This window comes from Hylobates moloch, unplaced genomic scaffold (genome assembly GCF_009828535.3).
Source record: "Hylobates moloch isolate HMO894 unplaced genomic scaffold, HMol_V3 SCAFFOLD_16, whole genome shotgun sequence".
Taxonomy (NCBI): Eukaryota; Metazoa; Chordata; class Mammalia; order Primates; family Hylobatidae; genus Hylobates; species Hylobates moloch.
Window position 1 is genome coordinate 51,326,002 of NW_026652291.1, and position 23,648 is coordinate 51,349,649.

Sequence of the window (23,648 nt, forward strand, 5' to 3'; positions counted from 1 at the left end):
TTAAGAAGAATAAATCAACATTTAAAGCCTGCCTGGATTTATTGTAAACAGTCTCTCTCCACTAAAAATGGCCCACAGTGTGATTTGGCCCCGCGCTAGGATGGTGGCTCCATTTTGGAGCCACATTTGCCTTTAAAATAACACAGCCGTGAGCAAATGCACCTCACTGTTGGCTGCGTGCATGTTTTCTTAGGGACTTGAAAGGGCTTCTCTCTGAGTCACCTTAACTGCTCTTCTGAGTCATTTCTAGGGTTGAGAAGGAGAATGACAGAGAAGGGAGCAATGAGGCTGGGTGAGCGGCAACCTCACTGTTGTTCTTGCCTGCTGTGACCTGTGACGTGCTCAGATCTCCTCTGGCCTCGAGGAAACCCCTGGAAGGCAGTCTTCCCATCTACCAGGAAGGAGTAGACAGATTTTTCTACCAGTGCAAAAGGGTGTTCAGTGTGTATTGCAGGTTGCCCTGTAGCCTTCCCAAAAGCAACTTTCCAAGACTTCCAGGCTTGATCCCCTTTGAGGCTGGTCCCAGGTGGAGGTGGCTTTCACCTGCAGCACCCATATACTCTGTAGCCAGCACAGGGAGTCTGCCTAAATCTCCTTACTTACCTATGAGGTATGCATAGATCTGAGGCTTGAGTCACGGTGGAACTTGGGACCTATCCCTGATCCCACTCTTTGTTTGTGATCTGGAGGCTGTCTCACATCCCCAGTTTCTGATAGAGTCTTTGCCTCAGTATTTGACTACTGCTCGGGCATATTACAAAGACATTACCTACCTGGTGAGATTTCTTATTAGAAATGTGTTTTTCCACTTAATGGTTCCCTGGAATCCGAATAGGTATATTCTAACATTGGCTTCACTATTTGTTAGTTTGGTGAATTAGGGCAAATTAACTTAATGTTTTGAAACCTCAATTTCTACAGTCATATAACAGAGATTGCAATAGTGGTAACTAACTTCATAGGGTTGATGTGAGAATTAAATGAGGTAGTCTCTGTAAAGTACTTATCAGGGTACCTAGAACCCATTGAGTAGTAAATGTTCCCATTATTATATCTTCATAAATGTAGAAATTAAGATTATGCACTCTTAAGAATCCCAGAGCATGACTGACCCATTGCAAAACATCATAGCTACCATGAACATCTGAGTCTTCATAACTGGACCTGGCCTCAAGTCCTCCTGGCAGGTGTATCATGCTGATCTCATGGCTCGTCTGTTCAGGAAGTTCATTGCTGGCTAAGGAAAGAGCTTCCCTCCCAGAGGCACATGGGCATCCCCTGGAGAGAAGATTCCAAAATTTCCAGCCAGTCTTCAGCCAGGTCTTTGGACCCAGGATCTGAGGCTACAGCAGTATTCAGACTTCTTAAACTATTTGAATAGCTGCTTCCTTCTACATCCTTGGACACATTAAAAGCAGTGTATGCATAAGACTCTTTGGCTAGTGTTCACAAGCTGAGTCAAATTCCGAGTTGAAGGTGAGACACAAAATAGCAAACAGAAGCAAGGCAGACAGGCACTCACACCTGGGTGCTAGGAATGAACAAAACAGATGCCCAAAAGTCGGGAAGAATTTGTTGGTGAACACAGAGTCTTCTGGATTTACCATTTTGACTCCAGCAACTCCTAGAAGACTTTCAAAGTGAAGGAGTGCCCCCTTAGGATTGTTGAAGTGGCCAAGCACCTGTGTGGGGAGCCACACCCAGCCATTCCTAAGAGGACTCTGATTTATGGAGAGAGGGATTCTGAGCTCAGCTGCATTCTTGTGGCTGGGATCAAAAGGGCTTTCTCACTGACCACAGATCATATCCTGGCAATTCTTCCCAGACAGAACATTCCTGAGAATGAATGTGGTCTTGACCACAGCCCATGGGGTGGAGTGAGACTGGGAGGGTACATACCTGGGAGGATGGCATTTGTAATAGTCTAAAACAAAGGTTTATGTACCCCCAGACAAGATTTGGAGAACGTTGTACTCTCCCCTTCTTGCCTAGGCATAACCTGTTTAGTGGAAAATGAGCTAAACTGAATTTTCATCCTGACAGATTACTTTACTCCTCTGGGACTTAGTTTCTTTGTTGAAATGGGAATGTTTGATTCTAATCAGAGGGACTGTTTTTAGGTGGTTTGCCACAGTCCTCACCTTTCCATATTGTCTCATGTATGGCTTGCTTCACTCCTTTCCAGTACCTCTCTGACCCCATTAAGAATTTGTATTTGTAGCCTCTGGACTGGATAATCTGTAAGCCCCTTTCCCCTCACTTTCCAGCTGCAACATTCTTGAAAATCATAGTTATGAGTAGACTATTGAAAATAACTGTCTAGTTGAGATGTGTATGTGTCTTCTGGAACAAGGAATGGATACAGCTGGGACTGGGAGTGGGGTGCCTGCTGGTAGAGTCATGTCTGGCAATCCCAAAGCAGAAGAGAGTGCCAGTGTTAAGTGGGAGAACCTGCCTACGGGACTGACACACCCAAGATACTCCACTGTTTGCTTTTCCAGAGTATTCTCCAGAGTTGGCTTGCTCACTTGTTCCAGGGCAACTTGTCCCCGAAAGGGTCAGCAAAATTGTACTTTCTCCTCTGACGGGGTGTGTAAGCCTGGCAGAGAGAAGAAGGGGATGAGGGATTCTGAACTTTCTTCTGCCAGCCAGCATCACTTATGTGAATTTCAGTTGTCTATGTCTGTAATAAGGAGGAAAAAAAATGCTCAGTATAATTGGATCTCCAAATCCAAATCCATTTTGGAAGATACTGTACCTAAAATGAGCTGGTATAGGGCAGAGGGGGCTACCCAGGCCTCCCTTTGTTTTTCTTCCATTCCTGATGAAGTCAAAGCCAAGAATTTTGTGTGATGGCGAAGTAAATTATATCATATGTGTAGGTCTTTAGAGATAGTACCAGCCATATTTGAAAGACTTTTAACACAAACATTAATATTTATATCTGGCCTGTGGGTTCTATTTGTGGCACAATAGCCTGAACTTAGATAAGAATCCTGTAGATAAGAAGAAAGTTTATGCTTTAGTTAATGAGAGATTTCTCGCCTGCCCTTCCTAATGGACTCAGCAGTTGGCAATTGTGTTGTGCTGATAACTGGCCTCTCTCGGCTCCCCAAGCATAGAGCCAAGAGAAGGGGTATGGTGGAGGGGGCTGGTAGACAGGGAAGAGTACTGTAGAGTAAGGAGAATATTATATGATAAATGGCTCCTAGCTCACAGAGTGGTATCCAAAGCCCGAGAAAAATAATATTCTGAATACTGAACCATTAACTGAGGGACAAGATCTCACTCACAAGCTGGGGGCACTGGAAAAAAGAACAATGTATGGCTCTGCATCATCCACCATTTTCTTATATGTGTAAGTACGTTTTTTTTAACAGCTTTCTTTCTGCACAGAGCTCATTAAATTAAGGAAAGTAGGCTACTCATTTGGGAAGTGGACTCTGACAAGTACCGAGAGAGGTGTAGCCTCCTTGAAAGTTCTAGAGATCTTGTGGGTTAGAAAAAACTCTTTCAAAGCAGGCCTTGATGGTTGCTCATAATATAGTGAAGTGTCTATAATATTACTGGGGCTTAGAGAGACCCTGAATATACAGGAATCTTTTACTTTCCTAATAAAAATACCTTTTAAAAAATAAAGCGGTTATGTTAACTTTTAGGGATATGGATTAGTCACTTGACTATATACTGAGTTTATCAATGTAGTTACAAATATTCAAAATTGTCTACAATATAAAATGTTTTAATTTAGAAATACTGCATTGTTCACTGTCGTAGTTTAATAAACTAGATATTTTATTAAAACTCTTCACCCCATCTGTGACATATAGGTCTTCTTTCTAGCCCTGTAACGCAATTTATCATAGCACATGGTCCTCACCTCTGTCTGTTTCAGAGATAGAGTGTTTGAATCGGTTTATGCCAAGCCACAGTTTGCCATTTGTATAACATTGGGGAATTATTTTGTTTTTCATTGATTTTCTACATGTATAGTTGTGATCTGCACAAATGTAACCTTTACTCTATGACTTCTTAAAATGTTTTTTTAAAAGTTCCTTTGAAATGACACATAATATTTGCGATTAATCTGGGTGAAATTTCTTTGTCTCTTTGACTTTTTTTAAAAAACACTTCTATCAGGTGACTTCTATAAGTATTCTAAATTAGTTTGATTGTGTTCTTTTAGTCTAATTATTTAATTTTTGATTAAATAATGTAATCGAGAGCATATCCCATAATATAAAGTATATATAAAGATGGAAATATAAGATTACATCCTTAACAGTTAACTTTGGGTTTTAAAAAAAGGTGCCTTATATTTGGGTATGTATATAGTATATATTTTAACATATTTTCATTTTTTATTTAGTTGGTTGATGTGGCACTTTGCTGCAATTTAGACACAAATCATGAGATTAATTATTTACTAAGATCCACAAATATAAGTGATATAAATGTACACACAAATGTATATTGGGAATTGTTTTAAGTTCTATATGGGTCAAAATAAGTAGGAATGTCCTGGTGTTGAAATATTCATGAATTTGCTAAACAAATGGCGGTTTTTATTCTACATAATATGAATTTCTCTACTTAAAATGAATTCTGTGGAGCATTGGTTTCTTGAGGTGTCCTGAGGAAAAAAAGAAACAAAACTATGGCCAAATAAGGGTAGAAAAAGCTATATACTGGGTTCTTTACTTAGATACTTAAAGTGCGCGTTAGCCTGTTAGAGGCTCTGAAAGTCCTACAGGAAGTAAGTTGTTTTTAATCCAGTGTTTTGCTAATAGTTTCCACTATGGAACCTTCTGTACAAAGCAATTATTAACATTTTGTGAAACTCTTGTTATCTGTGGCACTCACTTTCTCTCTCTCTCTCTCTGTCTGTCTCTCTCTCTGTCTCTCTCTCCTTCTCTCTCCCTCTCCCCTAACCTTTCAAAAGCAAAGAGGGAGAAATGTGGAGGGGAGATGCCTCATAGCACCTGGGAGGGTGCCCATGTCCTTGAGGGAATATATGCAGGCACTTTAAGGCGCAGCTGGGAAGAAGAGCAACAAACAAAGGCAAGCATCGGGGGACATTTCCTTTGATAAGGGGGATCTTATTATTCTGTGTGCCCCTTGGGGGAACTGGATGTGCTGGGCCAGGCTGCCAGGCGTGTGTGTGCATGAGCTCTGGGGGCCCCCTGAGAAAGCCCTGGCTCTCCTTCCTAACAAGGGAGACCAAGAAGTGTAGCCCTGTCACTCCTGAGAGGGCAGGGCTACCTCTGAGCAGGCAAGAGTAGTAACTGAATAACTGAGGGATGGTTTCCAGGGTCTCATGGGGTGACATGACTCAAATGATCTATTATCTTTGGACCAATCCCCCACCAACCCCGATCTCAAGAAAACTGATACCAAATTCCTTAAAAAAGGGAATTTCGGAAACCTTGTTTAAATGCATGGCTTACTGTTTTTTTGTGACTTAATGAAAAATGTTAAACCTTGTGGGTGGAGGGCCCTCTCCTTAACATAGAACAACCTCCAGCCATGGCAGAAGAGTGGCTTGGGTCACTCTACCCTGGGTGACTGCATCAGGCAGACAGTGGTAGGAGCACAGCTTTAGCCAGGGACATCCCCAGTAGGCCAGGTGGGGAGCGCAGGATCACAAGGAGGAGGGATTCTATGTGACAGCCCAGAGGAGGGCTGAAATAGTAGACAGAGTCCTGGTGAGACATTGAGAAGATTCTTGAGCAATGGAAGAAGGTGCTGTGGACTGGATGTGCCAGATCCCACAGCTACACGTGTTTCTTCAGGTCACCCTGAAACTGGTATAGCTGGGGCAGAAGTCCCCAAATGTCATATGTGGACCACAAAACCTTGAGTAACGTTTGAAAAAAGAAGCTTTGATTTTTGCAGCTCCCCTGAAGATCAGGAATTAGCAGAGATGATCCCTGAATTGATTTTTTGCAAGGTCCCCCAGTGATTCTGAGGTGCATCCAGATTGAAGGACCCACTAATGTGGGGGAAGCACAGGTTTTGTATTAAAAACATTTCTCAGCCAGGTGCAGTGGCTCACGCCTGTAATCCCAGAACTTTGGGAGGCCAAGGTGGGTGGATCACCTGAGGTCAGGAGTTCAAGACCAGTCTGGCCAACATGGTGAAACCCCATCTCTACTAAAAATACAAATAAACAAACAAATAAGCTGGGTGTGGTGGTGGGCACCTGTAATCCCAGCTACATGGGAGGCTGAGGCAGGAAAATCACTTGAACCTGGGAGCCAGAGGTTGCAGTGAGCCAAGATCGCACCACTGCACTCCAGCCTGGGCAACGAGAGAGAAACTCTGTCTCAAAAAAAGAAAAAATTCTTGAACATCACAACAGAGAATTTATTGAATTTTCTGTTGTGAAATAAACTTGGAGAAATTAAAATACATTCTGTTAATCTCACAGACACTAATAGTTTATGAAATGTGGAGTATTCTTAAAAATAATGAAACAATTGCACTTGCTTATCCTGGTATAAGAGTCTCGTCTCTTATTCATACATTTGCTTGCAGACCCGAGTTCTCCCTTGTTCTCCTCCACTCCTTTCCCTTTCTTCATTTGTCCTTGTTTGTCTGGGACCTTTCTTTGTGCTCAGCCTGCCCAAGCCAGGATCCAGCTCTGATATCTGTGGGGATCCTTCCCATTTGAAGCTTTTCTGCCAGACTACTCAGAAGTAAAGTGATTTTTGATGTTTATTTTTTACTCTTGCTGGATTATCTACCCATTGATACTTATTAAATAATCTTACTCTCTTCATTCCTGAGCCATCTAGCTAGAAATAGCCAGGGGATAATTTTCTATTCTTAATAACATTGATGGCACCAGAGAGCCAGACTCTATCCTCAGAGGTCAATTTCATGCATGTCTTACCAGGCAAATCCATTTGAAGGGAGACTTTGACCAACAGAGAAAAACACTGTAAACTCCACGCCTCTGATCAGTCTGCTTTATGGCAATTCCTCTTTAGATTTTTCTATTTGAAATAGACAACAGTCTTATTTGTTCTGTGTCATTTTGCAAAACTTTTGGGCAAGGTGCTTGTGTCTCAGTTTCCCCTTCATCTGTAAAATGGAAGTAATAATGTAATAATACAAAATATGAACTGTTTTGCAAAGAAGTTCGTAATGCAAGTGTAGCTGGTTTAAATGTAACTTACCCAAAATGTGTTCATCATTTAAAATTGAAACCTGCAAAGAACAATTTGATAGCAACTGCATTTTCAATGAGCGGCTTGAGGTCACAGTTCATAAAATAGTCCTGCACCACTTCGGTCGTTTTCTGCAGAATTTGTAAACTGAAGGGATGGAATGCTCTCCACTGTGTAAATTCTGCATCTGCTATTTCTTACAACTGCTTTCCCCAGGGCATGAGTGACTGAAGCAGTGGAGTTAGTAGAGAAAACAGGTGTGCCTGTTCAAAGGAGGAATGTAAGCCCCTCTCCAAGAGAGATTCACAATCCAGGCATCCCTGTGGGCAGAGCCGACTGGTACAGAGCCGGCTCCTTGCATGGATTTTCCATCTTGAAGCTTGGCACATTCAGGGGAAGATTGACCCTGTCTGCAGGATGGGATGTATGCTTTTTCTATGTGGTATGCAGGAGTTCCTCTGGTTTTCATTGTGGAGATTTTGCCAGTTAGAGTAAAAGGACTATGCTTGCCTGGGCACATACCTTCAAAACTTGAACCCTAGAACTGCTCATTGGTGAGTTTGAATATTTGTCCCCTCCAAAATTCATATGGAAATTTAATCCCCAGTGTGGTAGTATTGAAAGGTGGGGCCATAAGAGGTGATTGGGTCATGAGGGCTCCGACCTCATGAATGGATGGATCCGTTCATAGATTAACGGGTTAATGGATGAATGGGTTATCATGGGAGGGGAACTGGTGGCTTTATAAGCAGAGAGAGAGAGACCTGAGTTAGCACATTAGCACACTCAGCTCCTCCTCACCATGTGATGCTCTGCACCACCTTAGGACTCTTCAGAAAATCTCCACCAGCAAGAAAGCTCTCACCAGATGTGCCCCCTCGACCTTGGACTTCCTAGCCTCCATAACTGTAAGAAATAAATTCCTTTTCTTTACAAATTACCCAGTTTCAGGTATTCTATAATAAGCAACAGAAAATGGACTGAGACAGTGCATAAGACAAATCAGGAAAACTGGATTTTTATTTCATTTTGAAGCTATTTCTTTAAGACTCTGAGGTATAGAGGATGGCAAGTCACAGCTATAAAACATAAGGGACCTTAATGTCTAATCTTAAAGGAGCACTACCAACCCTCAAAGGGATGCTTCCCAGCCAAAGTGTCAAGGTCGCATTACCTCAAAGACAATAGGGCCCAGGTTCTATCTAGTCTTAAAATTTGCAGATTTGGAAACAATTTTTTTCAGTACCTAGGAACTCTTGAAGACTAACTATCTCATGCCCACAAAACTCAGAAAAGGTTATGTAAATCAAAGTGATGACAGTTTGGCTTATACTGAGAAATTATCTGTTAAATTGGCTAGACACTTGTTGGCTGGATGAAATATTTGTATTGCTTTCTAACAATAAATATAACTGTTAAGTGCACCAGACATTTATACCAGCTTGCCTAGCACTTCTCTCTGTAGGAAGGCTATGGAGGAAGCTAAAATATAATCAAAAGGTTGCATAATGAGCATGGAGAGTGAGCTTGTCAATATTAATACCAAGTGCATCAAGCCGTATAACTTGATGCATCCACCCACAGCATCAGAATTCATGCCAAGCAGGCTGGATATTTGAGCCAGAGGATCAGAACTCCTTCTTCCCTCTCTGGTGCTGGAAGCTTAGCTCATTTTTTTCTATGTATTCTGATGGCAAATTCCTTTCCACTCCCAATGTTTCTCACATATGTCCTGTAGTTCTCTAGTCCTGTTAGATTCTTTGGGGAAAAAAAGGTTCTGTGGCTGAAAAATTTAATGCTCCGTACAGTAACTTCATTTTGTGGATTCATCATGTTCATTAGCACATTAAAAGTTCTGAGCAAACCTGTTTAACTTTGTTTACTCCCACAGTTTCCAAGCTTACTTGACCAAAGGATACTTTCTTTATGGAATATCTACTAGCATCCTGAGAAAGTAGGCGTTCCAGGGAATACTCTTTGGGAAATGCCAATGTTGGAAATGCCAATAGCTATAAGTGCCACCAATTGAGCAAGAGGCACATTCTCTCTCTTCTTACATTTTGCTTGGATGACACTCAGGTTTTGTGGTTGCCTTACGTTTGTCTTCAGGTCCTGCCTATAATGACAGAAGACAAAAAGAAACAAAAGAAACCAGGGAAAATCCAAAGAAAGATAAAATGGCCCTAGGGTGAAATAGGTTTCAGGAAGCTAGAAAGGCTAGCTTCTAAATTTCCTTGTAGTCCTAAATATTTGGGGCCCTAAAGACTGGGGAAAAAGCATTCACTTATTTATTTATTTATACTTTTTTTTTCCTGCTAGCAAATGGAAAAAAAATGACAATTTTGCAGAATAGGTAGAGTGAAGAGTTTCTGAAAGTTGACAGTAGTCATTGTGTTCTTCTTATTTGCAATGGCTTCTAAGACTTAGCAAGTGACATAGTGGAAAAAGGCCTAACTTGACATTAGAAAACCTAGGTTCAAACCCCAACACTGCTCTGGTATTACCTTGGGCAAGTGACTTCAGCTCTCTGAGCTTCAGATTCTCCTTTATCAATTCAAATGGGAATAACAGTGTTCATAGTGCCATTGTAAGGATGAAATAATGGCATGAATAATATCCAACAGTGCTAAATATTTGTACCTTGTTTCTTTTTGAATTTTCTAAACAAACATACATACTAGGTACAACAGAAGCAGAAACTAAGGCTTAAGGAAGTGAATAGCCTGCCCAAAAACACACAGCTAGTAATGGTAGAGGTGGGATTTGAATCCAGGTATGTTTGGCCTCGAAGTCCATTTTCTCTGCAGTGAGGCTACACACGGAGTCCCAGTAACTAGCACAAAAGTATCTAATAAATATTTTAAAATATAATGGCTTTCCTTTTTTTTTTTTTTGACATAATTAGTCCATAGCCAAAAACTGGGCTGATTATGTCAAGTATGAAACTGTGAAAATAGGTAGAGAAGATGACTCTCTAGGGAAGAAAAATCTCAAATCACATAAACCTTATATATTGTTTAACATAAATATTTTTAATTATGTCACTATTCAGAAAGGTCTGCATGATGCCTGATAATCACCGCATAGAGGCTTTTGGTTTTGGCTTTTGTTCATATGCTATTATACTGCATTGAGTGCTCCATATTGGCAGACTACGTCATTCTTTAGAGTGAACAGTTGTGCTCAGCCAACCTTTTGGTTATTTACCATATTATGAGACATGCCTTTTCAAGGTAGAAACCAGAAAATGCATATGTCAGATTCCTCTGGGGCTAGGGGGCAGGGCTGTGACTTTGGCTGCATGACTACATGGCCCATGAAAGGTGAGTTTGGAGTGAGCCAGGCAAAGAGATGGCTGTATGAAAGAGAATCAGTCTTCCACTAAGGTTGATAGTGGAGTTAAACAAGGGAGGTGATACAGTTTAAATGTATGTCCCTGCCAAATCTCATGTTGAATTGTAATCCGTAGTGTTGGAGGTGGGGCCTGGTGGGATATGTTTGGGTCATGAGTGCAAATTAATCATGAACGGCGTGGGCCATCTCTTTGGTGGTAAGTGAGCTCTTGCTCTGAATTCACACAAGATTTGATTGTTCAAAAGTGTGTGGTACTTCCCGTTTTACTCTCTTTCTTGCTCTTGCTTTCATCATATGAGATATCTGCTCCTGCTTTACCTTCCACCATGAGTAAAAGCTCCCTGAGGCCTCCCAACAAGCTGAGCAGCGTTGGTGCCATGCTTGTACAGCCTCCAGAACTGTGAGCCAATTAAACCTCTTTTCTTTATAAATTATCCAGTCGTGGGTATTTCTTTATAGTAACACAACAATGGCCTAATAAAAAAAAAATTGGTACCAAGGAGTGGGCATTGCTATAAAGATACCTGAAAATGTGCAAGCAGCTTTGGAACTGGATAATGGGCAGAGGCTGGAAGAGTATGGAGGGCTCAAAAGAAGACAGGAAGATGAGGGAAAGTTTGGAATGTTTTCGAGACAGGTTAAATGGTTGTGACCAAAATGCTGATAGTAATACGGGCAGTGAAGTCCAGGCTGATGAGGTTTCAGATGGAAATAAAAAACTTATTAAGAACTTGAGCAAAGGTCACTCTTAGTATGCCTTAACAAAAAACTTGGCTGCATTCTGTTCATGACCTAGGGATCTGTGGAAGTTTGAGTTTAAGAGTGATGATTTAGGGCAAGGGTCTCCAACCCCGTAAGTTGCAGACCAGTACCAGTTTGTGTCCTGTTAGGAACTGAGCCACGCAGCAGGAGGTGAGCAGTGGGTGAGTGAGCATTACTGCCTGAGCTCCACCTCCTGTTAGAGCAGCCATGGTATTAGATTCTCATAGGAGAGTGAACCCTATTCTGAACTGCACATTTGAGAGATCTAGGTTGCACACTCCTTATAAGAATCTAATACCTGATGATCTGAGGTGGAATTTTCATCCCCATACCATCCCCCTTACCCCCTGCCAGTCTGTGGAAAAATTGTCTTCCACAAAACTGGCCTCTAGTACGAAAAAGGTTGGGGACCACTGATTTAGGGTATCTGGAAGAAGAAATTTCTAAGTAGCAAAATGTTCAAAATGTAGACTGTCTGTTTCTAGTACCCTACACTCAGATGCAGAAGCAAAGAAATTAAGTTCAAATTTATATTTAAACAGGAAGCAAAGTGTAAAAGTTTGGAAAATTTTGCAGCCTGGTCATGTGGCAAAGAAAGAAAAAGCTTTTACAGGAGAAGAATTCAAGCAGGCTGCAGAGCAACCACTTCTTAGAGATATTTGCAGAAATAAAAGGGAACTAAGTGCTAATATCCAAGACAATGTGGAAGAGACCTTGAAAGCATTCCAGAAATTTTCCAGGCAATTCCTAGGCCCTGAGGCCTAGGAGGATTGAATGGTTTCAGGTGCCAGACCTCAGAGCTTCACTGCCCTGAGCAGCCTTGGGACACTGTTTCTGCATCCAGGCCACTCTAGCTCCAGCCAGAGCTCAAAGGGGCCTGAGTACAGCTTGGGCTGCCACTTTGGAGAATGTGAGCTGTGAGCTTTGATGGCTTCCACGTGGTGTTAAGCCTGTGGGTGCAGAGTGCAAGAGTTGACTCTTGGCAGCCTCGTCCTAGATTTCAGAGGATGTTTAAGGAAGTCTGGGTGTCTGAGGAAGAGCCTGCCACAGAGGCAGAGCCGTAACAGAGCTTTACATGAGTAAAATCTTCCTGAGGCCTCCCCAGCAGCTGAGCAATGTTAGTTCTATGCTTGTACAGCCTGCAGAACTGTAAGCCAATTAAACCTCTTTTCTTTATAAAGTACTCAGTCTTAGGATTTCTTATAGCAATGCAAGAATAACCTAATGCAGGAGGGGACAGTGGCAGAGTTCCTTGCCTCCAGTCCTAAGGGTCAACAGTGGCAGAGTTCCTTGCCTCCAGTCCTAAGGGTCATAGGTACTGAGTATTGGTGTAATCAATGTTTTCCTTCAGGGCTATGGTGAGCATCGTTCCTGGTGGTGTAGCTTCAGGGTTTGGCTTTCCTGCCCTTCTGGAGAGTCTTGAGCTACTTAATACTGTTTAGTAAATTATTTTGCCTTGCCAGAGTGGGTTCTGTTGTTTGTAACCTAAAATCTTCACTGATACACAGTTTAATTGCAATGCCTGGCACACACTCAACAAATGCTTGCTAAATTCATAAATGGAGGGAAATTGTGAAACTGGTGATATCTGTGTGTGTGGTGGTGGTGGCGGGAGGTGATCCTGATACAATTGAATTTTCGGCATTGATCTTCATCCCTTGAAAACTGTATCTAGGGGTTTAGTGTTGGGGCATTTTTTTTTTTCTGCTGTGACATTGCAAACAATGGGAGCACTGTGAATGTTATTATGTCCCTTCTTCACCCTAATTGTTTTGGGAGCTCTTACTGAAGATATATGAATAAGTTTGTATTAGTTTTTCCTCCTCTGTAATTAAGTGGACCAGTTTTCTTCATTTCAGCTTGTCAGAAGGAAATTTGGAATATATGAGGCCCGAGGTTAACTTTTGAGTTAAAGCCAACATTTTTTTTTTTTTTGGTGGAGAATGTACCTGCAAATTGCTGCATCCTTTGAGAGACATGAACTGTGGGCCTCAGAGAGGCCCAGGAGCAGTTGCTTAACCTACCATTTTTGTTTAATGTTTTGAATATATTTTACTACTTATAAAGGGTTATTTAGAAATTGGTCTAATTTAGTTTTCTGTTTTATGGTGTTTAATTCAGGGATTAATTCAGGGATATCAGATCTTTGCTTGCAGCCTATTCTTTAGGACCTAGAAAACTTCAAAGTATAAAGTTGATACCTGAGTATCAGATTTATCACAGAAATGATATATAATAGGAGATTTATATGTTGGGTCAAATTTTGCCTTATTTTCCTTAACAATTTTGCAGTTCTGCTTGAGCATCCACTGGTTTCTTGGTGCACATTGTTGAAGAAGAGGTTGTGAATAGAAATGCTTTATTAAATCTATACAAAATAGATTTGGAATTCTACTCCAAAAGAGGCAGAAAGAGGCCAATGAGTAGCAAGGAAGGAGATTGGATGGTCACATCCCCACCTCTCCTCTCTCTGAGGCCAAAAGGGAGACTGACTTTCCTGGAGGGGGTCACCCACTCCTGCTGCAGTCCCTCTTAAAGCATAACACCCATGACCTCCTCCAAGTGTAATGTCCATATGCTGGAGGGGTTTTTTTTTTTTTTTTTTTTTTTTTTTTTTTTTTTGGACACAGAGTCTCACTTTGTCGCCAGGCTGGAGTACAGTGGCGCAATCTTGGCTTACTGCAAACTCTGCTTCCCAGGTTCAAGCTATTCTCCTGCCTCAGCCTCCCGAGTAGCTGGGACTACAGGTGCACACCACCACACCCACCTAATTTTTGTATTTGTAGTAGAGAAGGGGTTTCACCACATTGGCCAGGATGGTCTTGATCTCTTGACCTTGTGATCCGCCCACCTCAGCCTCCCAAAGTGCTGGGATTACAGGCATGAGCCACTGTGCCCGGCCCGTATACCGGAGTTTTAAGATAACCATCTTTATTATTTTTTTGGGCTCAAATTTGTGTTAATTATGGGAAATTTCACCAAATAGAGCTAACACACATGAAGGTGTTTTGTGAAGATTATTTTTCCCAAGGGAAAAAGGTGAACTAATTGCCTTATAATCACATGTTAGGATGCTCTTAAGGATCTGGCTTATCTGGAAACGAAACACTTAGATAACATTGACACTTCACTTAAATCTCACCCCTAGCAGAGTCAAATTTTTGTGGCACTTCTCTTTGTCAAGAATTAAGGATGATATGGCGAGAAACAAGTTTTTTGTTCTTAAAACAGCAGCTGCTAAGCAACCACTGTTATCTATCTTTTGTTATCAAATTTTGGGCAGATAGTCACCAGGTATGTATTTCCAGGACCTCTCCCATTTTTCGGTGCTTCAATCGCACAATTATCACTGAATATCTGGCTGAACCATTTCTCCTCTCATTTTAAATCTGGCAGTGTAACTACAATTTTGTAATTACCTTGCAAGGGAAGTGTAATGGGAAATTGTATATGACTGTGCTTATATAAGAAGTGCAATGGAAATAAATAGTAATGTATAATATTTCTTTCTTGGCTTATCTGAATTAGGTTCTTGTTAATTAGTTAGTCATTTCTTTGAGTTTCACTCCTGATCAGTGGTTGTCACAGAAACCATACTCTGCTTAACTTAGTAGGCTGCTGATATTTATGGTGGGTATGAATAAAAGATATTAATTTCATCCACCAGGGTTCTAGAAGCATAAAGGCAACTGTTGTGCCAACACACTATTTATCTTTATTTTGTATAAGTGTGTTCTCTTAGTAGGGTGGGAAAGGAAAAAGTGAAAATATCCTTTTTATTTCAAGGATAAATTGTGTGTTGACACTTGTATTCTATCTTACATTATAGAATAAGCTTCTTTTAAGAAATCAGACTGTTTATACCCGAAAGTCCTTGAAATGATGTGTGTAAGTATAAAAAATTTCAACTTTGCCACTTTCTACCAGGATATTGCTTTGTGCTCTCCAGTAAAATCTGATTTTTAAAGTAACATGTGTACATATATTATTATTGCAAATGATGTGATATACAGTCAACCCTCTGTGTCTGTGGGTTCCATATCTATGTATTCAACCAACCATGGATCAAAATTATTCAGAAACATTTCATTTGTACTGAACATCTACAGACTTTTTCCCTTGTCATTATTTTCTAAACAATGCAGTGTAACAGCTATTTTCATGGCTCTTACATTGTATTAGATATTATAAGAAATCTAGAGATGATTTAAAGAATACAGGAGAATGTGTGAAGGTTATCTGCAAATATTACACCATTGTATGTCAGGAACTTGAGAATCCATAAAGTTTGATATCTGAGGGGGGTCCTAGAACCAATCCCCTGCAGATACAGAGGGACAACTGTATGCCATATCATGTGATACATGTAATGTTAATATTTTAGTATGTTCATGTTCAATCTATTTTTGTTTGGATATTTGTACTTACATGAGTGTATGTGTATGTATTGAAAATGTAATCATGCTATGCTTGGTGTTTTGTAATTTGTGTTTTTCTACTATGACAATATTGCAAGTATTTTCTGTTTTATTAAATATTCTTTTAAAAACACGATAATGCTCTAGTATAAGCATGTACCAGACCTTATTTAGTCAATCTCTAAATGTTGGATATTTAGTTGTTTCTAAAGTATATTGAAAGTGCATCTCTAATTCTGTCATAGGGATAAGTTCCTAGAAATGGAGTTGGTAGATCAAATAGTATATACATTTTCACATATGTTGCCCAATTGCCTCCAAAAGAGTGAAGCAAATGAAAACCCTTACTAGTAGTGTGTATGTATTGGTTTCTCTCTATGCTTGTATATACTGGTTACTGCTACATTTTAAATCCCTAGTAATTTAACAGGCAACAAAGAAAGTGTCTTGTTTTTAGATTTGCGTTTTTGAGGTGTGATTAATGTCATCTTCTATGTTATGATTCCTAGAAACTCTTAGTTCCTCCTACTTAACTTGTTTTAAAGGGAACAGACAATGTAGTGTTTTGCATACACTAAAAGTTGTATGTGGAAATTTAAAGCTAAGATTGAGGAGAGAATTCACAGACCTATGGATGTCCGACTGTTGAGATTTTCCTGTAACAAATACAGGCTGCTTCTTTGGTAATATAAAATGGGCCACTTTATCTAATATTATTTCTTAAGGAAGATCTTAGAAATGTACACCTTATCTAATCAGATAAGCTCAAAGGAAAATTATGCAGGGATTTATTGGGCTGCCACCTGAGATACATCTGTGAGTTCAAGGATATGTTAAACTTGGCTGAATCCAGATATCAGACAGCAGCGTTCGAAAGGAACATAAAACCTGTCTGAACATATTTCTGTGTTCCTACTTTCATCATAAGCCTTTGGCACTTGCATATGTGCACATGCTTTTTAAGGCTGAAGTAAAAATATACACAAAAGTGTTCAGGTGTTTCTGGACAATACACAAGCAGAGAGATCTTGGGATCAGCTTTCCATCCCTGACTGTTTTTACTGCAGCCTGAAGGATGGGAAAAAAATCATTATTCAGTTTTGTCAAATAGTGAAATCACTGTAAGGTAGCTAGAAAATGCGAACATATTCTTTAAAAGCTAGGAGATCTACGTCTTTCTTAGAACTTTGAGATATCAACCTACAAACCTCTGCCAGGAATCAGTAGATGGCTCCTGGATCAGCAAACACCAGAACTGGATGAAAAGGGAACTATTCTTGCCCTTATCGTAACAGGTCTGCTTGCTTTCCTTGATCATTCTCTACTTCTCCACCAAAAGCAGAGTTAATCCCTTTTCTGTGTTCTCTTGTGCATGTTTCTATTTTGGCATCAGCTACAATGCATGCCTTGTAGTTGTATTTTCACCAGTCTAGTCTGCCCAGATACCCCACAGTGTGAACTTCCTTACAGCAGGCCTTGTGTCTTACCCATTTTTATACCTCAAGTACCTAACATAGTACTTGGCACATATAGGCACCAATCTATACATTATGGTTCAGTGATGATTGTTCAGTGATGAGATTATCTGCCTTCAGCTACTCTGAATGTTGACCAGAAAGGCAGATTAGAGCACCTGGGAGGCACAGACTTTGCTAGACCTGCATAGTTTAGGGAATCTGCTGTATTTCATTGTAGACCCAAATCCTGCATCACCCTCTGAGACTTTGATTTTTTGCAGTCAGTTTTCTCAAATTTGCTGCTACTGAAATACCACAGGGGTTGTAATTTTAAACAAAATTTCTATTGAGATGTGTTTGACAGTAATAATGGGAAAGGAGCAGATATTATGAGAATCTGGTTAAAGATAACATGCAGTGATGACTTAGTTTATCTGTAACCTCAAAGGATGGGGAAGGGACTAATGCAAGGGAATTGCAATCATTTCCATTATTGTTTTAAAGGGACTGTTGTATTCTATACACCCCAGAGCAGCCCTACACAGGGTACCTTTTAAATCAGCTGGGGAATCTGAGTGATCTAATCAGAAAGTATAATGTTCTCAGTTTCTGTTAGGAGTGTAAGATGCCTTTTGTGTAAAACTTAGTTTTATTTTAGTTTATCTGGGAAATATCTTTAATAGCTCAAATAAGCAGTAAAGACTAAAAAAAGTGCATGGATTATTTATTTTAAAAAGGATAAGCAATTTTCTTTCCAATTAGCTTGTTCTAACAATACTTTGTCTGCTGAATTCATAAGGTTTTCAGATAATGGCCATTTTCTATTGAAATAGTCAAAGAAGAATATTCTTTACACCTCAGCACATGGAAGAGATTCAGTAGATGCATATATTTATTTCAAAGTATCACACCTACAGGTAAAGAATCAAAGTTCAATTTAGGTGAGAAAGATAAACTTTGGTTTATTTCTGATTAATAAATATGCACCAGATAAATAAGACCCCCATGAAAACCAACTATATGTAAAATTTTCTCTACTTTTGTATTTTCTGTAGCCCACTAGAAAAAATATTGGCAAGTTTGGGGATTTTCTGATCATTCGAATAGGAAGAAAAAACCATGGGAGGTAGGCACATTTTGTCTCAGTGTCTACTTTTTATGTGGAGCAAGAAAACTCTTACTTCACATCAAATTACACAGGCAAAAATTTTGTTCCTCTGAGGCTAGCAATTGCATCACTCCATGTGTATTTCTTATTTTGGCTGATAGACCATTTAAAAAAATTCTAGTTTCTTATCACTTTCACATGTACTTTGATTTTTGGCTCAAGTTTATACTACAGCTACTAAATTGTAACTGTGATTTTGCCCTTCTTGTTAGAAGTCTGTCAGCTGTATTCATATGAACAGCATGACTTTGGAGGAATAATTGTTGAACTTTGCAGATTGCCATTCCATTTTCATTGCAAAGCCCTGCAATGGGAACTTTATATGCTCTTAGAAATTTTTTTTGAGCAAAGAGTATACAACAGAGAAGAAGGAGAATAAGAACAGATAGAGCTGATAAAAGATACCAGAGAATACCATAATTAATCAGCAGGTTTTGGTCACTTTTAAGCCAGAGATACATATTTTTTTAAAAAGAGAAAAATCCCAACTTTACTAAACAACATATGGAATCCACCCTATTAATTTCTGATTGAGTTTTCTTTATCTTCTAGGATCCCCCTCCCTATTCCCCATCCCTTGGCCTCTCGTCTCTCAGCTAAAATATCATTTTTCAAAGGTGAAAATATAAAACAATCCTTTATATTTTTGTAAAGTTTTGTAAGGCATCATCAGTTATGGGTGTAGACTGTTCACAAACTTGGGGGAAAAATAAACTGGTAAATTTTTTAAAAGGGCAGAGTTCATTTTTTTTTTCTTTCTTTCTTTTTTTTGAGACAGGGTTGCACTGTGTTGCCCAGGCTGGAGTGCAGTGGCATGATCACAGCTCACTGCAGCCTCAAACTTCTGGGCTCAAGGGATCCTCCAGCCTCAGCCTCCTAAATAGCTATAGGTGCATGCCATCTCTCTTGGCTAATTAAATTTTTTTTTTTTTTTTTTTTGTAGAGACTGGGGTCTCACTATTTTGCCCAGGCTGGTCTTGAATTCTTGTCCTCAAATGATCCTCCTGCCTTGGCCTCCCAGAGTGCCGGATTACAGATATGAGCCTAGGGGAGTTTATTTCTGAATACAGGATTTGATTCTGACTTACTGAACATAGCATGAAAGCTTGAACTTTAAAAGCATGTATAAATAGGGGAATGGCTAAATAAATTATGGTGCATCTGTGTTATGGAATATTATGCAGCCTTTAAAAAAGAACAGTGTAAACATACCACATCAGGATAGCAAATTCAGAGGTCTAACTGGCCAGGCTGGATGTAGGCGTAGGGGATGTGTGAGCTTGTGGTGCCCTGGAGCTACCACAAAGCTCCTGTTTCTGATTGGCCCCATATGAGAATTGGGTATAATGTGGCTGGATCTTTTCATTTTTTAAGGAAATGGAGAATGTGGACTTTTATATGTTGAAAACAAATTCAAAAAATTTATAAAAGGATTTGTGAACTGTGGCCTACTAGTTTACAACTTCTAGTCTAAATATACTGACTTGGAATGATGCCTGAGACAAATTGTTAAGTGAAGACTAGATACTCATAGAACAATACATATAGTATAATATTTTTATTGAAACAAAATACTTTCCCCATTACATATGTTTATAGGTATATATATGTTTGCAGATGCATATAAAAAGGTCTGTAAAATACTTTGAAAATTGCACACTTATGACTGAGGAGGAAGGTGTGATGTGTGTATATTTTCAAGGAGGAGATTGGGGATGTTTAAAGGAGGTTTTTGCTTTTATTCTATATACTTTTGTATTGTTGTTATTTAAAAAATAGTGAAAATGTTTTCATTTATTGTTTAATTTCAAACTGTTTAAAACTGAGTTTTAATGTTCCATTACCATTTAAAACGTTTTCTTGTATTGTCGTTTTCAGGATGTAGACCATAAAGTAAGAAGAAATAATAAAAATGCTTTGGAAGATATTTACTTCTGGCTGGGTACCATGATGGCTCATGCCTGTAATCCCAGCACTTGGGGAGGCCGAGGCTGGCGATTCACTTGAGGTCAGAAGTTTGAGACCAGCCTGGCCAATGTGGTGAAACCCCGTCTCTACTAAAAAATACAAAAATTAGCCAGGCATGGTGGCATGTGCCTGTAGTCCCAGCTACTGGGGAGGCTGAGGCAGGAGAATCACTTGAACCTGGGAGGCGGAGGTTGCAGTGAGCTGAGATCGCGCAACTGCACTTCAGCCTGGGTGACAGAGTGAGACTCTGTCTCTCAAAAAAAAAAAGAAATTTACTTCTTTGGGACACAGCATAGACTCATTTATATCTTATGGCATTGATAGTCTCTCAAAGTCATTGATGAAATGGAAGTATTTCATGTATTGCTGTGACAGACTCAAGTTTATAATTCTAAAGAAAATCAAAGCCCATTTTATTTTAAATATATATTGGTTTTGTTTTTTCATTAATAAATCGATAGTTCTTGGTCATTAAGTGTGTGTTTGGTCACCTTGATTGATGATGCAATGGTATAATCTTGATTCCTTTTATTCTGTCAATGATCAGAGACTTCTCTTAAGTGTAGATGTCTTTGGAATGTGTTTTATCGATCAAGTATTAGATGGATAAATCCATCACTGCTACTGGAATGACAACTGAAAGTAAATAACCTGCTAATTGTTGATTGCTCCATAATTGTACATATTATATAAATGTCTGTACGTTGAAAAATTATTTAGCAGAACAAGTTATCTATTTCCTTGAATTTTCTAAAAAGGAGAAGAGAAAAAAGTAAAAAAAGAGCCCATATCACTTACATGAAAAATATTTGGGGAAACAAAACCATTTATTTCCGATATGAGGTGTATAAAATGGGAATTCCAAATGTGTTTTCTTCTCCGCATTTTGCAATTGTCCATATGCTGCAGAGCTTAAAATTGAATGATTCATAGACAACATGGTGAAATGCTATGTAAGTTCATGCTGCATGTGAACTCTTGTAAATTGCAGTGCTGACATGAACTCAAAACCTTCATCATTCCAATTCATTGTTTGAAAACACATGTTTCAATACCAGAGTGGCAAAACTTCCCTAGACAAAACTTGCTGCTCTGAATCTACACTGCTATTCATGATTTTAAACATCTCCTAACAATTAAATACTTAAACGATGTTACAATCATTCCTCCTGTTTCTTATATTGAATTGTACTATGGAATTTCATTTAGATCTTTCCTCAGTGGAAAGGAAAGAAAAGTGAATGAAACTATACCATTCAAAATATTAAAAATGATCTAGGGCAGAGATGGAGGATTGTTTCATTACCCAGGGTTAACTGAATAAGAGGGAATAAAAGAACGTTGCAGCATTTTATTATCCACTCTCCAGCCTAATGCAGTTGTGGGACTCTTGGCAAAACTGCCGCTTTATCTTAAATGAACTGTAGTATGTTGCAGTACTGAAGTGTTTCGGAAGAACAGGCACTCCATTATTTTTGCAGAGATTACCTGCTTCAAGTGAAACCTATATGAAATCCTTTCTGACCTGTTTGGTATTGTGATATTGATAACCAGCCACACTTTCCAGCCCCTTATCTTGCCTTCTATGGGATAATCTTTTCTTCTGGATCTTAATTCTGCTAATAGCACCCTTGACTGGCTGCCAGACAACAAACACAGGCAGGTGAAAAATGAATGGCTCCAGCCTGACCGCTGATAACTTCCAAAGGCTTTTTATTCTCAGAATTCCCTCCAAAAAATACAAGATGACAGGATGCCTGTCAATTGCATTCCTCTTGCTCTGTTCTGCAGGCACCCACCCGTCCCCGGAAGCCCTCTCCCTTCTTATGATTTATTCCTGTAAGGGGATGGCTAATTAATCTCTGCTCTGTTTGCTGTTTTCTTTCTTTAAAAAATTTAGAAAGTAATATGTATGTGTTAAAAGCTAGAAAACACACAACAGTGTATGAAGTAAAATGTTCTTTATAAAGAAAATGTTCTCTTCTTCATACCTAATGGTTTTCCTTGCAAACAGTTTGGTGTGGATTTTTCCAGACCTTTCTACATACACATAAACATATGTCTTATTTTTCTTTTTAATAACAAAAAATGATGCCAAGCTATTCACGTTGTGTTCTTAATATATCACGAAGATCTTTTCTTAGTACATACAAACATTCTTCGTCCTTATTTTATTGTCTGTAAGATACTCCATATTCAGCATGTAATGTAATTCATTAAATTGGTCACTATTGAGCATTTTTATTGTTTCCAATTTTTCTATATTTTATGTGTAATGCATTTCTACTTTTATTTTCTACCACAGTTAACATTTTTTTTTGTATTTTCGCAATTGTCCAAGAGTTACTTCCAGTTGCTTTTTTAAACCCCCATAGTTTTTGTGTGTTTTGGTTTTTGTGTTATTTTAAAAACCAGGAACATGTGATATAGCTAAATTAAAGGTAGAGTTAGAGAAAGTGATTTCCCATATAACTGGTTAATGTATGGATTTACCTTCTGTCATTCTGAGGCTTATCATAGTTTAAAATTAACAAAACAAGTATGCACCATAGACACACAAAATAATTTTAGAAAAAATTACTTTCTTGATTTATTATCTGTGGAAATGAGTTATACAACTCTAAAAATTCAAAAAACCCAGAAGTTTTATTCTGTGAAACCAATATACCACATTGTATAGGACTTGAACTCTGAAAAGTGCTGAAAACAGCTTACTGCCTTCAGTTTGCAGGGGGCTCTGGAAAGCCCACACTACAGGCAGCACAGGGGAACAACAGCTTGTTGGCTCCAGAGTAAAATTTTGTACTCCTACAAAATTCTCGATGCTTCTGTGACTCCCAGACCTGGGCACTGTATCTAACAATGTAGTGAAATCAATCTCAGAATAAGATTCATTTGGTACCAAAGCAGTGATTTAGGTGGAACATTTGAGCATATGATTATAAGGTAAGTCCTACTAAGGAGGCCTGGCACGATTAGCTTTGCTGGAATATATAAAAGTATCAACTGTTCCTTCAGGGAAATCATTTTAATAGATAACAGCATGTTGTACAATGTTTCATCAGTGATATTTAGATCTAAATTAAGAGCAGTTGTGAGATGGGTTGCCGATTTTTCTTGTGATAAAAGGGAAATAGTTCAAGAAATATAGACCAGATGTTATCTTAATCCAGACCTCATGTAAAAAAGCACACTATGGGACAGTAATAGTAGTCCATTCTACCTGTTTTTAATTTTCCTACTCTTAGACACCCCCTGTGAAAAATAGATTAAACCAACACATCATTTATGCATCAGTACTAGACTGGAGTTCACTCTGTATGGAATGTACAGATTGACGTTTGTAGCC